Genomic DNA, 13,511 nt, shown 5'->3' on the forward strand with positions numbered 1-13,511 from the left:
TCAACGTCCCGAACTCACAGTGCTCTGTCAGTCTTTTTAAGGCTGCTGCATAGCAAACAACTGTCTCTCCAGGAGCGCGACACCTCAAATTAAATTTAAACACTGCGTTGTTACCGAGGATTTCAGCTGAAAGTGGCTTTTCACAAGATTTACCAATTCATTAAAGCTCCTGGAATCTGGGGTGTTGGGTGTTGTTATACTATGAATTAGGCCGTATGTTTTACTGCCACACGTCGATAAGAAGATCACTCACTTCTTCTCCCCCGATATGTCGTTGGCCAAAAAGAAGAACGCAGGGTGTTCAATATAATGTGACCAGTCATCGGTGGTCTGAACAAATGGTTCGATACGGCCAAATTGTGGCATACTGGAAGGAGATAACCCTGACAACTATGGTGAAGGTCACCTGCAAGGTACGGCTGTTTAATTCCTGCAGCTTTCCTTGGTGTCATCGAATGGTTGCATTTTGCCTTGTCGCCAATAGTTCCTTTGGTCGGGCCACTTATTCAGCGAACATGGTTGCACGTCTATCTACTGATAAGTGAGTAGTAATAAAGATGATGTAGACGAAGGGGCCATTGTAAAATGAAGCTCATGCTGTTTATTCACATAAGTAACGGAGCACCAAAGCACGTGTGCTTCTCAAACCAAAACCCATCCTAGAACTACCGATTAACATTGTAGCCCATGCTACACTGCAGTTGGGTAACAGGATCACGTGGTCAGTCTGCTTACATTCTCTTAAAGGTGTATTGCACCTCAGATTACCGTAGATGAAATACTCTCCATTTGCCTGTATGAGTGCAGCTCCAACAACACTCAAGAAGCTTGACACTACCCAGGACAAAGCAGCTCGCTTGATTGGCACCCCATCCACAAACATTCACTCCCTCCACCACCAACAACACAGTAGCAGCAGTGAGTACCATCTACAAGATGCACTGCAGGAATTTGCCAAGTCTCCTTCGACAGCACCTTCCAAACCCACAGCCTCTACCACTTGGAAGGACAAGGGCAGCAGTATTTGCAAGTTCCCCTCTAAGCTGCACCATCCTGACTTGGAACTACACGCAGTATTGTACGCCTCACGGGCAGGCATATGTCTGACCTGATCAGGCGTAAAATGGCACAAGATGATGTCAGGCGAGCATCCGGCATCATCCTGCATGTGCACAATCTTCAGGTTGGCAGGCGCGTGCGGATGTCAGAGCTGCTTGCCATCAATTAAGAGGCCACTTAAGGCCATTAAAAACCAAACTGAACCTGATTTTAATTTGCCCATGCGATTTCGCAGTCATCGCATGGACAAAATGGGCAATTGGGTAGCCCACATTTTGCAAAACCTCATCCAAGGGTGGGGTGAAAAGGGTCAGCAGCTTTGCCAGTGTGAGTAGTGAGGATGTGAGGAGATAATTTGCTTATTTGAACTTGACAGCTTCATCTCAATCCTGAGCTTCAGTCTTAGCATTTCTAGGCATTTCAGGAGTCATTGGTGTCTCCAAGGCCCCCAGAGGATTTTGACCATGTGGGCCCTTTCAGGTATCAGACAGCCTTCCCTTACCCTGATAATGGGGATTGTGGTCTCCACTGTAGGCACCTCCCCTGAAGAGGAAGAGAGGGGCAGAAGGGAGAGGAGGCCGGGTGTCCCAATGCAGCTTCCAGGGGAGGGACCTGTGGGAGGAGAGGCCCAGACACAAGGAGCACAGGGCCAACAGGTATTCCAAGGCGGAAGGAGCCGCAGCTACCTAAACAAGTCCGAGGTGCAATGCCAAAGGAGGTTCTGCCTCTCCAGGGAGACCATGACCTTCATTTGTTAGGTGATTGGGCCTGAGATTACTCCAAGGGTGTGGGTGGCGGAGAGGTGTCATAAGTCACCGTTTCAAGGGATAGCCCTTATCACCCAGCAGCCATCCATCCAGTCGGGCTGCAGCACTGAAGAGCCTCGGCACCTGGGAGTGTCTCAGGATGTAAGCATCATGGGAGCTGCCTGGGTGCCTTGCACAGAGCTGCAGAATCTGCATCCTGTGGTCACACACTATTTGCAAGTTCATGGAGTGGAAGCCCTTCCTGTTGACGAAGGCACCCAGCTGACCCATTGGCGTCTTGATGGCCACATGCATGCAGTCTATTGCACCCTGGCTCAAATTACATGCCGGCGTATCCTGCACCAAAAAACCCAAAAAGGTGAAGCATACCCAGGTCATTATGACAAAAACAAAATTTATCTCATTTTGACAATCCAAAAAAATTAACATAACCTTCTCTGCCCTTCACCCAGACCAGTAAACATAAAGAAAACATTACACAACAGAAAATCACCTGTGACCTGTCCCTCTTGTGCTCATGGTCCCTTAAACTTACGTTTGCGAGTGCTATGTCTAGGTGCTCCCCCCTTGCTGGCACCAGCATTGGAGACAGCCTGCTGACTCTGCTGTCTTGTTGGCCTTGGTGACCTTGGTGGTCGTCCTCTGGCCCGTTGAGCCTGTGCTGGCCCCGCCTGGGAGGGAGCGGCCAGTGCAATGGCTGATATTTCCCTAGTCGCCGCAGAGGGGCAGAGGGGTAGAGGAGCTGCTCCATCATCCAGATCACCCTGAGAGGAGCCCGCAGAGACAACAAGCAGCTCGTGCGCCAATGTGAGGTCGCTCTGGACCTTCCTGCTCACCACTGGACAGGCAGCTAGCTGGGATACTGGGTGCCTCATCCATCTTTCACACTGGCACTGACCACCTGAGGCCAGTGCCTGTGTGAGAGCTTGCAGGTCTGAACGCAACCCCAGGAACCACTGATTCTATTCCTTGAGCTGCCTCTCCATGAGAGTCGCCACTCTCTCAATGGACGAGGCAGTGTGCTCTGCCATGAAGGTCAACGGGGTGTTCCTGCTCTGCATGGACTCCTCCACAAAAGAGACCATGGCACACTTACCCTCATGGATCTCCGCCAGATCCTCGCTGGACATCCAACATCTGCTGCCTAATAGACGACTCCAGAGGCTCACTGTAGTAATTATAGTTTTGGAAAATGTAGGACTGTAGCTTTAAAAATAACACTGTGCTGTAAGATCACATGATCTGCGTAAACCAATGTGTTAACATTGTGGGGAACCTCTAGAAGAGAGTTCTTCTTCAGTTATAGAGTTAGGTGCACTTATGTAGCTCCTGCTGCTGTCTTGTAAATAAAGTTCAACGTTTCCACCAAGAAAAGTTACCTGGAAAATCAACTCTAAAACACCCATCATCTGCTTTCGACTCAGCATTGTCTTGGTTTCCAACAGTCCTCTGATGGCCAGCGCCCTGGGCACTCTCTGCCCCCGCCTGCTCCTCAAGCAGGAATGAAGTGCCCTCACTGCTGTGCACCCACACTCTAGCCAAGGATCTAACACCCACGGAGGTGCTGGCATCTGCGCTGGTGCCTGGTTCAGAGAGCGAGTGTGATGCAGGTATATGGGAAGCCAAAGGTCCTCTGGCGTCAGGGATGGATCTTCGGGGTCCTGCAATTGGGTGCCTGCTGGTGAATCTAAGGGAAGACAACAGCATGTCATTAGTTTAAGCCATCACTGTCACTGTGCATGCCAGGCACCCTGGTGAGACGATGGAGATCTGCATCATGGTGCCCTCAATTTTAATGATCAATGGGGAATCCAGTTTTGATGCTCCCATCAATGATGAGACTACACAACAGTGTTTGCACCATCTGAAACTCTGTGCACTACACTCTTACCTTCGTCTGACACCCCAGACTCTCCACGACCGGTTGACTCCATGGCTTCCTGCTTGAATCTGGATAGGATTAGGAGGTTTGGGGGACCTCCGCCTGTCTGTGACCTTTCAATATTATATGGGCCGTCTTCTCCTGAAAGGACAGAGGAGAATGGATTAGTCCACTCTCTACCTGCAGCACCATTGCAGCCTGGCCAACCCCACCTGAGGAACATCTTGCAGGGCACATCCGAGTCATAGCCCTCAAGCTGCAAGGCACTCAGTCCAAGGAACCCAGGCGCACCTTCTTAGCAAGCTCCGGCATCACTGACAATTTGCACTCAGACTCTAACACTCCTGAGCTCCACGTGGGGACGGCCAGACTGTTACACTTCAACACGCTGATCCATGCCAACGTAGTACTCACTCTTCATGAGCGCAGCAGGTCATTAAACTTTTACGACACTGCACCCGTGTGTGCCGCACAACATCTTGGATGCTGACCTGCGCTGCCACCTCCTCCTAAGCTCTTTTTATTAGATGTGGTGGCTTCCTTCTTCTATCTCTGGGGACAAGGGTGTCCCTCCTGGCAGCCACCTCCACCAGAAGGACCACGAGGCACTCATCCAAAAGCCAGGGGGTGGATGGGGGTCGAGTGCCCGCCCGACCTGCCCTCCCGCCTGGCGTCTTCAGCCGCACTTAAGGCCATAACTTCGGTGTTCACAATGCTGCAAATAAGTACTTCCCTGGCAGCCTCCGAGGAGCTGCCTGTGCTGTTTTTAAGCCGGCCACCATGTCACCATTGGACCCTACAGTCCCCTGCCTGCCCCTTCCCGACCATTGGGAGGATGCGTTTCACGTTGGGTGGGCCTTAATTGGCCGGCCAGCATGAAATCGCAGTCAGAGGCCGATCGCAGGTGATGGCCCATTTCCCAACTGGTCGTAGGCCCGCCGATTGCGCCCACCCGCCCGCCAAGTGAAAAATTCAGGCCTATATCGCTGTCCTTCTACTGTCGCTGGGTCAAAATCCTGGAGCTCTCTTCTTAACAGCACTATGGTTGTACTTACACCACAGAGACTGCAGCAGTTCAAGAAGGTAGCTCACCACCACCTTCTCAAAGGAAACTGGGGTTGTGCAAGAAATACTGGTCCAGCCAGTGACACCCACATCCTGTGAATGAATAAGAAAAAGGCACTGACACTGACCCAGGATTTTTAAGTGATCCAGTAATTTCAACTGCCCCAAATTGTTCAGGTCTCTTCCAATAACTGGCTCAACATCAACTCTGAGCCAGGGGTACCTACAGTCAGGGGGCATTTGTTCACCCATTCCCCTCACCTCCCTTCAAAACAGATATTTGATTTTGAAACCTCAAATGCTTTTAATCAGACATATTGCATATTGGTCTTTCACTTCACAAAATTATAAAATATCTCGAGGGTTAAAACGTGCAACCTCAGCACCTTCTCAAGTTCAGAGCTATAGTTTTCACAGAGGGACTGAATCAAAATGTCAGCCTCTAATCAGCTTATCTAAAAACAGTTCAGAATGATTATGATTATTCTTCATTAACTTGAGCTGCTTCAAAATTCTGTTGCCGAGTCCTCTTCACCCATCACACCCTGACCTGCATTTGTTCATGTTCTAGCAACATGTCGATTTAAAAAAATTATCATCCTTGAATCCCTCCAAGGCATCACCCCCTCCCTATCTCTGTACCCTTCCCTAGCCCTACAACCTTCTGAGATCTCTGCAATTCCTCCAATTCTGGCTTCTTGCACTTCCTCAATTTTCGGTGTTCCACCATTGCCACCCATGCCTTTGGCTACCTAGGCCTTAGGTTCTGGAGTATTCCTTCTCTGAATGTTTCCACCTCTCTATCTTTTTCTCTCTCCTCCTGTACGATGTTCCTTAAAACCTTGAGCAAGCCTTCCTACAATCACTTTCTTTAGCTTGGTCATAATTGTGTCTGTTTATGCTCTCCTGTGCAGTGTCTTGAAACGTTTTGTTACATTATAGACACTATATAAATGCAAATTGTTTCTCTTTTGTCATTTATCTTCTCTTCTGAAGGGAATATTCAGAAGAAATTATTATGTTCTCAAAGTCCAACATCAGCCCATGGGTACCCACTCCTGAGGAAGCAGTTAGCATGCCTGAAGGATTTTGGCTGGGTGAATGGCTACGTACTAATGGACCTGCAAGTGGGAGTGAGGGGAGATTTGGATGAAGGGCTTCATCCATCTGCAACACCTTGCAGCAAGTTTCGGATGATATGCAGATCATCCTGGAGAGAGAGTGACAACCCAGAGGCCTGGGAGGATATTAGTGGCTTCCAGAGTGGCTCTCCAGCAGATGCTTTGAAGCTGAGCCTTAACATATTTCTCTGAAAAGGCTTCCAAGGCTTGGTTGGGAATTTTGCCTACCTAGCCTGAGATGGATTCCTGGTATCAATTGTATTCTCTTAGGGGTTACGATAAATGACAAACAATTAGGGAAGATGGTAGATGCGATGCTGAAATTAGAAGAAGGATAGAGATAGCCAGAAGTAATTTTGTGAACATGAAGGATGTGTTAATAAGAAAACTCAAGCTTGTAACAAGGAAAAAACTCTGAAGATGCTACATTCGATCCAATTTCCTGCATGCCTCAGAAACCTGAACAATAAATGAAGATTTGTGGAAGAAATTAGAGACCTTTGAAATGTGAATGCTAAGACTTATGCTTAAAGTTTCATATATAGATCATAAGACAGATGAAGAAGTGCTAGAAGTTGCAGGAACAAAAAGGAACTCTAAAAAGTGACATCCAGAAAAGAAAATGTCAGTATTTTGGCCATTTGATCAGAATTGAAAAGCTGCAGAGATCTCTTCTAGAGGGCAAAGTGGATGGCAGCAGAAAGAAGGGTCGACCTAGACGTAGTTGGATGACAGATATCTCAGAGCGATTGCAGATGGGCTATAGTGGATGTGGGAGGATAGATGAGTGTCTATCTGGTCGGAGAAGCTACCACAGCAGCAGTAGTTATGAAGTTTAACAGCATATCAAGTGTTAGTTTCCAGAGTTGCTGCAAACTCTTTTGGCAATTGTCATTAGACAATGGGGGATTGGGAATGTTAATTGTGTTTTCTTGAGGGGTATCCTGAAACTGGGCCTATAGGCCAGCCACTTCATATCCACCTCACCAAAAAAGGGCAAAAAGATCACACCATTGACTTTTAGCTCTCATAACTGTCGCAACTGAATGGGGTGGACAGGTGTGGCCAGTGTTGTCTTATCTCTAAAACGTTAGAATTGGTAATAAAGGCCTAGAATTTGCTGGACGAGGGGGGGTGGGGTCAGCTCATGTAGGATTTGATAGTCAGATATTTTCCCTGGTCCCTTCAGCTAAAAGTTTTTGCCCTGTAACTTGCTGGAAGTGGAAGCTGAGAATGGCATGGCGAGGGCAATGGGGCATCTGGGACATTGCTGAATGACGGGACCAACAGTCTATCTCCTTAACCAATGAGATTTATGGATTGAAAAAGAAGTAGAGGGATGATGGAGAAGGAAGTAGGATGAATTTGAACCAAAGCATGTTCAGAAAGAGAAGTAAAGAGAGGGAGAAGGATTGGATTCAGAGGCCTGAATTTTACCTTTGGTGGGCGTGCGTGATCAGTGGGCCAGGAGTGCTGGGAAACGGACAACTGAATGTGATTGGCCCTCGACTGCAATTTCATGCTGGCTGGTTAATTAATGGCCAGCCAGTGTGAAGCATGCACTGAAAAGCTCAGCGCTGATGGGGTGGGGGCGGGAAGAGGGCAGGCGATTACATCACCATGGGCACGGGTGAGAGCTGCGAGAAAACTCCCTGAAGACAGACAGGGAGCTGCAAACATTCAAATGATGAAATAAAGGTTTAAAAAGTTGCAATAAAATGTCCATTCATCACAATCAAGCACCTGAAAATATACCTCCAGGGATATCTATTTTTATTTTATTTCATAACAGAGATTTCATCCCGCCCTTGGATGAGGTTTGATGAAAAATGTAAAGGCCACCTGGCCGATTAGCCCATCCGCCAACTGTAGAGTTGGACAAGCCACGAAAAATTGGAGGCAATTGCGCCGATAATGGGCTTAATTGCCTGCTTAATTGTTGGTGGGCGTGCTTCCGACTTTTGCAGATGCCTGCCGAGCGTCTGATGACGCGGGATGTTGGCCCGAGGTCATCTCGCACGATTTTATGCCTGATGCGGGACGTAAAATTCAGACCAGAGTTAAAAAAAAAGGGGCAGAAAGGAAAAGGAAGAAAAGCATTAAAAAAATTAAAATTTTAAATATCCCTGTGAACAATTTACTACCTGAAGGAATGAGATGCCACAGTTAAAATTGTTCCCTTCCTGGGTCTCTGAGGATGACTGACATTGCAGCAGCATACATCTCGTCACCAAAAAAGTTCTTTTGTTGTTACATGCCAGCTCTAACTTTCTGTGGTGAGGTTGATTGAAGATTAAAGTACAAATGCAGAAACTCCATGAAATTCATGGGTAGGTTGACAGCACGATGCGGTTCCTGATGACGAAGCAGAACTAATTGCCCAGCAGCTTGTGGCAATTCACAATTCACGGGGTATTCTCTTCCTCGCCCCAGATTGCTGGATGATTTATACATTAGTAACTGTGGGTGCCTTAAGCTCATCATTATTTTGACAACAAATTCTGGGGTAAGTAATAATGGTCAAAATGGTATATTGTTTGTAGATAACGCATTGGTGGAGTGACAGGACTCAGCAATGTGCAATCAGAAGTTTGGATTCCACCTTGGAGCATGCAGGTTCACCTAAAGTAGCCTGTCTTGGACATCTGAGCATTCCTAGACTGGAGCATCTGTTGAATCCCATCAAAAGTGTCCAGCCACTTTGCCCTTACTAACTGCAAGAGAGAGATACCGCTCACATCAGAACCAATTGGTCATAGGGAACGTAATTAAGAGCCATCAAAAGTACCTATGGTCTCATTTGTCAACAATCCCCTGGGCCAGCTGAGTGGCAGTGGTTTCAAAATAAAACAAAGGCCTTCAATTATTGTATCAATGCTGGGATCTGTCTCCAAGGTGCTTTTCTTTTTTAAGTTGGTAACTCGTGTTATAGCTTCTGCTATAACATTCCTACTCTTTTCAGACTTGATCAGTGTCTGATTATACAACCCCTCAGCAGTCTCCATACTTTCAAAACGATTGATATAATGCATTAAACATATGAAATGATTATAGCCTGAGGTATTTTACATGCCTGTGGAGAAGAACAGTGGTCAGTCACATTTTTTTTAAAATCAATACTGTTACTTTGCAAGAAGTTTGTACTTCAAAAAAAAGTTAACACAATTCGATTATTAGTCCATTCTGAGGCACAGCTGCCTCTCGCAATTGGCCTTTACCTTGTTCATCTCTGTGACAACAGTCAGTGCACTTTGAGAATAATTAATTCAATACACAGCTCTCTGCGATGTCCTGTGGACATGTTACGGTGCTGCAGAAGTGTAACCTCTTCCTTTGATGAACTGGTATGACTGCAGGATACAGATGCATAGAACTAGCACGACTATGCTTTTGAGGGTTTTAAAGGTCAGCAAGTCCCCTAACATTTTAGCTGCTCTTTATAAATGGAGTTACTAAACAAACAGGCAGTCTACCATTGAATCGTAGAATACAGCATAGCAGGAGGTCATTGGGCACATCATGCCTCTTTGGAAGTGCTATCCAATTAGTCCTGCTCACTTGCTTATTATACTTTCCCCTTGCTGTGAGTTTTGTCTTTAACAGTCAACCTTTTAATGGAATGCTCCAAGTTGCAGGTACTTGAAAGTAAATCACTCACCTAACAGCCCACTTTTAAGATTATGATCTCTCATGGAATGAAAGCATTAAAATCAAATGTAAACTAAAATCTACTGCTAAGTTAGGAGCATAGGAACATAGGACTTAGGAGCAGGGGTAGGCCATACGGCCCTTAGAGCCTGCTCCACCATTCAAATAAGATCATGGCTGATCTGGTTGGTCTCAATTCCATTTTCCTGTCTGCCCTATAACCCTTGACTCCCTTGTCCATCGTAACACTACCTTGAATAAATTCAACGACCCTGCCTGCATTGCTCCCTGGGGAAGAGAATTCTATATACTGATAACCCTCTGAGGGAATAAAATTCTGCCCATCTCAGTCTCAAAAGGGCAACCTCTTATTCTTAAACTGTGTCCCCTAGTTCCAGTCTCCCACACAAGTGGAAACACCCTCGTGGTATCTACCCTATCAAGCCCCCTGAGGATCTTCTGTGTTTCAATAAGATTACCTCTCATTCTTCTAAACTCCAATACATATAGGCCCAATCTGTTGAACCTTCCTTCATAATATAAGCCCCTCATTCCAGGAAGGAATCTAGTGAGCAATTCAACAGTAATGTCAATTCTCTTAGAATTATTAAGATGTTGAAACCATTTTGGGCCAGGATTTTCCATGACAGGCTATTCAAATCCCCTTTGACTTTGGCAGGACTGGAATATCTTGCCGGTGGGAGGGGTTGGAAAATCCCACACTTGGGGCGGAATCTTTGGCTCGGTGTGCGGGGGTAGGGCCTGCTCGCCGAGGCATAAAATGACGCACAGTGATGTCGGGTGTGCGTCCCGACGTCAACACGTGTCATTCAGATTTTAAGTTCGGTGGGCGCGCAGCCAAGTTGGCTGTGTGCCTGCCAAACTGTCAAAGGCCTATTAAGGCCATTTAAATATCAATTAAACCAATAGACTGAGCTGCCTGCCCAACCTTAAGGTCCCATGGTTACCATTTTCATGCACAACATTTTTTCAATGCTTGAATGTTTAGCTAGTCTGGCCTGAAACAAAAATGCCATCTAAACCAAGGTCTTTTTTTGATTCTCAAAACTGAGAATCTGAAAGTGACAGAGCTCAAAATATGGAATGTCCAAATTTTAAAGGTAATTTAAAAGAAAAGAAAAAAAACAGCTTTCCTTCATTCCTGGTTCTCCCATAGAAAATGCAAAAGTGAAGTTGAAGGGACTTATACCAACCCATGTGATGTGCTTCTGAAGATATCTGACTGCTTTGGAAAAGAATGCATGCACTTGCAGTGCATTCCCTGGTGCTGCAGCAAGAGTAAAGCTGAAAGCAGCTTGCCTGATTTATTGTAAAGTTCCCTGGGAACAGTAAAGGAATATGTCATTCTTTTTCATTTTAGTTAAATTCTACAGACAAGGCACGCAGAAGATATCCCAATAGGAAAACCACAGGGAAGCCTGCATCTTTGAGAATGATCAGGCAGGAATCATATTATAAAAACAAAAAAACTGCGGATGCTGGAAATCCAAAACAAAAACAGAATTACCTGGAAAAACTCAGCAGGTCTGGCAGCATCGGCGGAGAAGAAAAGAGTTGACGTTTCGAGTCCTCATGACCCTTCGACAGAACTTGCGTTCGAGTCCAAGAAACAGTTGAAATATAAGCTGGTTTAAGGTGTGTGTGTGGGGGGCGGAGAGATAGAGAGACAAAGAGGTGGAGGGGGGGGGGTGTGGTTGTAGGGACAAACAAGCAGTGATAGAAGCAGATCATCAAAAGATGTCAACGACAATAGTACAACAGAACACATAGGTGTTAAAATTAAAGTTGGTGATATTATCTAAACGAATGTGCTAATTAAGAATGGATGATAGGGCACTCAAGGTATAGCTCTAGTGGGGTTTTTTTTATATATAATGGAAATAGGTGGGAAAAGGAAAATCTTTATAATTTATTGGAAAAAAAAAGGGAAGGGGGAAACAGAAAGGGGGTGGGGATGGGGGAGGGAGCTTACGACCTAAAGTTGTTGAATTCAATATTCAGTCCGGAAGGCTGTAAAGTCCCTAGTCGGAAGATGAGGTGTTGTTCCTCCAGTTTGCGTTGGGCTTCACTGGAACAATGCAGCAAGCCAAGGACAGACATGTGGGCAAGAGAGCAGGGTGGAGTGTTGAAATGGCAAGCGACAGGGAGGTTTGGGTCATTGTTGCGGACAGACCGCAGGTGTTCTGCAAAGCGGTCGCCCAGTTTACGTTTGGTCTCTCCAATATAGAGGAGACCACATTGGGAGCAACGAATGCAGTAGACTAAGTTGGGGGAAATGCAAGTGAAATGCTGCTTCACTTGAAAGGAGTGTTTGGGTCCTTGGACGGTGAGGAGAGAGGAAGTGAAGGGGCAGGTGTTGCATCTTTTGCGTGGGCATGGGGTGGTGCCATAGGAGGGGGTTGAGGAGTAGGGGGTGATGGAGGAGTGGACCAGGGTGTCCCGGAGGGAGCGATCCCTACGGAATGCCGATAAGGGGGGTGAAGGGAGGTTGTGTTTGGTGGTGGCATCATGCTGGAGTTGGCGGAAATGGCGGAGGATGATCCTTTGAATGCGGAGGCTGGTGGGGTGATAAGTGAGGACAAGGGGGACCCTATCATGTTTCTGGGAGGGAGGAGAAGGCGTGAGGGCGGTTGCGCGGGAGATGGGCCGGACACGGTTGAGGGCCCTGTCAACGACCGTGGGTGGAAAACCTCGGTTAGGGAAGGAGGACATGTCAGAGGAACTGTTTTTGAAGGTAGCATCATCTGAACAGATGCGACGGAGGCGAAGGAACTGAGGGAATGGGATGGAGTCCTTACAGGAAGCGGGGTGTGAGGAGCTGTAGTCGAGGTAGCTGTGGGAGTCGGTGGGTTTGTAATGGATATTGGTGGACAGTCTATCACCAGAGATTGAGACAGAGAGGTCAAGGAAGGGAAGGGAAGTGTCAGAGATGGACCACGTGAAAATGATGGAGGGGTGGAGATTGGAAGCAAAATTAATAAATTTTTCCAAGTCCTGACGAGAGCATGAAGCGGCACCGAAGTAATCATCGATGTACCGGAGAAAGAGTTGTGGAAGGGGGCCGGAGTAGGACTGCAACAAGGAATGTTCCACATACCCCATAAAGAGACAGGCATAGCTGGGGCCCATGCGGGTACCCATAGCCACACCTTCAACAATTTCCAGTTCCCTGGCCCCAACCGCTTACTCTTCACCATGGACGTCCAATCCCTCTACACCTCCATCCCCCACCAGGATGGTCTGAGGGCCCTTAGCTTCTTCCTCGAACAGAGGCCCGAACAATCCCCATCCACCACTACTCTCCTCCGTCTGGCTGAACTTGTTCTCACACTGAACAATTTCTCCTTCAACTCCTCTCACTTCCTCCAAATAAAAGGTGTGGCTATGGGTACCCGCATGGGCCCCAGCTATGCCTGTCTCTTTATGGGGTATGTGGAACATTCCTTGTTGCAGTCCTACTCCGGCCCCCTTCCACAACTCTTTCTCCGGTACATCGATGATTACTTCGGTGCCGCTTCATGCTCTCGTCAGGACTTGGAAAAATTTATTAATTTTGCTTCCAATCTCCACCCCTCCATCATTTTCACGTGGTCCATCTCTGACACTTCCCTTCCCTTCCTTGACCTCTCTGTCTCAATCTCTGGTGATAGACTGTCCACCAATATCCATTACAAACCCACCGACTCCCACAGCTACCTCGACTACAGCTCCTCACACCCCGCTTCCTGTAAGGACTCCATCCCATTCTCTCAGTTCCTTCGCCTCCGTCGCATCTGTTCCGATGATGCTACATTCAAAAACAGTTCCTCTGACATGTCTCCCTTCTTCCTTAACCGAGGTTTTCCACCCACGGTCGTTGACAGGGCCCTCAACCGTGTCCGGCCCATCTCCCGCGCATCCGCCCTCACGCCTTCTCCTCCCTCCCAGAAACATGATAGGGTCCCCCTT

Source organism: Carcharodon carcharias, chromosome 5, assembly GCF_017639515.1.
Source record: "Carcharodon carcharias isolate sCarCar2 chromosome 5, sCarCar2.pri, whole genome shotgun sequence".
In the NCBI taxonomy this organism is placed as follows: Eukaryota; Metazoa; Chordata; class Chondrichthyes; order Lamniformes; family Lamnidae; genus Carcharodon; species Carcharodon carcharias.